Source organism: Equus caballus, chromosome 2, assembly GCF_041296265.1.
Source record: "Equus caballus isolate H_3958 breed thoroughbred chromosome 2, TB-T2T, whole genome shotgun sequence".
Classification (NCBI taxonomy): Eukaryota; Metazoa; Chordata; class Mammalia; order Perissodactyla; family Equidae; genus Equus; species Equus caballus.
In genome coordinates this window covers 51,744,360-51,746,744 of record NC_091685.1, presented here as the reverse complement: position 1 = coordinate 51,746,744, position 2,385 = coordinate 51,744,360, and the positions used below count along the sequence as shown (strand labels likewise).

Below are 2,385 nucleotides of genomic sequence, written 5' to 3'. Positions count from 1 at the left end.
AAATAACGTAAAAAAATTGCTCAGTGTGGAGCATAGCAAATAGTAACTGCTCAAGAATTACTATCTCTCAATATGGTAGTCTCAGGTAATTCTTGACAACTTCCTATTATACTGATCAATGAATTTAACTTTCCCTTCATGCATTACTGAAGGAGAGAGAATTACAATATGTTTAAATGTTAATGACTTCAGGAAAATAAACTCATTTAGCATTGTATAATCTTCAATAGTGAGACTAAGTTTGCTGACATTTTAAATTTGCACCTTTCCCAGACACCTTTTCAAGGCTCCCTTGACCTCACTGTTCCTCAGACTGTAGATGAGGGGTTTAAGCACACGGTTGAAGATAGTGTAGAATGCTGACACAACCTTATCGTGGTTATCTGACCTGTAGGATTTGGGTCTCATGTAGGTGAAAATGGCAGCTCCATAGAAGAGTCCCACCACAGCCAAATGTGAGGAGCAGATGGCAAAAGCCTTCTTGTGGGCTTCTCTAGAACACATCTAGAGAACAGCTACGAGGATGAGACTATAGGAGGTCAGGATGAGAGATAAGGGGACCAGGAGCATTAACACACATCAGATGTACATGACATACTCAAAGACAGATGTGTCAGCACAAGCCAAACACACCAGCATGGGGGCCTCACTGAAGAAATGATCGCTGTCACGTGCACTGCAAAATGGGAAGCTCAGGGTAGCATCAGCCTGCATGAGCCCATCAGCTGCCCCCAGGAACCAAGACCCCAAAATCATTCTCAGGCATAATTCCTGGCTAATGAAGACAGGGTATTGCAGTGGGTGGCAAACAGCCACATGGAGGTCATAAGACATTGCTGCTAAAAGGAAACTCTCACCACCATCCAGTATGATTGAAACAAAGATCTGCAAACCACAGCCAGCAAGGGAGATGGACTTCTTGTCTGTCAAGTAGTCAGCAGCCATTTTGGGCACAATGGTGGCAACCAGCATCACATCTGATGTGGATTAAGGCTGCCCCAGCTAGAGAAGCCCAAGGTGACCTGGCCTACATGCCAAACTATATGACACAGTGGATTTTTTTATGGTATGAATTAGGGCCGCCCCAGGGAGAGAAGCCCAGGTCATCCTCACCTACATGCCTATCTCTATGGCCAGATTTGTATCTAAAAGATATATGACCACACAATAACCAGACCCCATCTGCACTGAAATCATTTAATGACTTTTTACATTATCTTTTCTTTTTCCAGTAAAAATAAGTCACGTAGTCATGCCTTATCAATTTATCCCTAACCCTCAACTCATGGCAGCATCAGCAGTTCCTCCTGCCCATGGGCCCTGTCACAATGCTGGTAGCAGCAGGAGCTCTGACTGCCCAAGGGTCCTGTCCCCATGCAGCAGCAGAAGCTCTGACTGCCCATGGGTCCTGTCCCCATACTATTCCACACTATTCTCTAAATAAAAAGAGCACTACTGCCAGATCTTGAGAGTCCAAGAAATCTTTCTTTCGACTCCTCAGCTCACTGACCCCGCATCAACATCCATGAGGGAGATTTGGCTCAGTAGGAAGGACATGGGTGTGTGGAGCTGCAGGTCCCAGTAAATCAGGAGACACATGAGGGAATTGCCCTTAAAAGAAGCAATGGCCATTGTCAGCACCACCATGAAGAGAAAGAGGTGGGGTCTTGTGTGTTTAAAGAGTCCTAGAAGAATGAAGTCTGATGCTGTGTTTCTGTTCTCCATGATTTCTTCTGGTGTGATTCTGTCAATGGAAAAATAGAGAAGGAAGAGACTTTCATCATCTAACAATGTTAGTCTAACTTCGTAACTTCTGGACATGTGCTGGATATGGAATCCAGGGTTCTGATTCAAAGACCTACCCTCCAGTTAATATGGCTCTTCTTGACCTATCATCCCACTTTTCTTTAACTCAACTTTTAATATTTTAAATAAGATTAGTCTATATATTTCACAGAATGACATATTGGTTGATTGAGATAATAGACCAAAATGGATCAGAAGTAAAAAGATTGTCAAGGGCTATAAATTATAAATAGTTACTTTGGCCAATTTTATATTGTTTAATAATTATAATTGTGCTTTCATTATGTGTGCTGAAACAAAATTTAAGTTGAGAAAATAAACACATTTAAAAGTTTGTCATTTATATTTGTCTGAGTCGTAGATGATTTTTTTGCAAATTTTGGAAATTTTAACACACTCAAATTAGTTACATTTTTAATAAACAAGAAAATAAAGTTGTTTCACTATGGGCTACAAGGACCACAGAAGGGAACAGATGAGTATAAGTAAAACAAAATTTCCCCACTGAAGGAGGATAATGTCCCCAATAAAATGAAAATATTCTTACTACCTCTCGTTAAATAACTATTTTTATTTGCC

General features: G+C 40.9%; 1 pseudogene; it reads right to left on the bottom strand.

Moving 5' to 3' along the window:
* Positions 1-235: 235 nt before the first annotated feature.
* On the bottom strand, positions 236-1,821 carry LOC138923119 (olfactory receptor 2T8-like; annotated as a pseudogene).
* Positions 1,822-2,385: the final 564 nt, after the last annotated feature.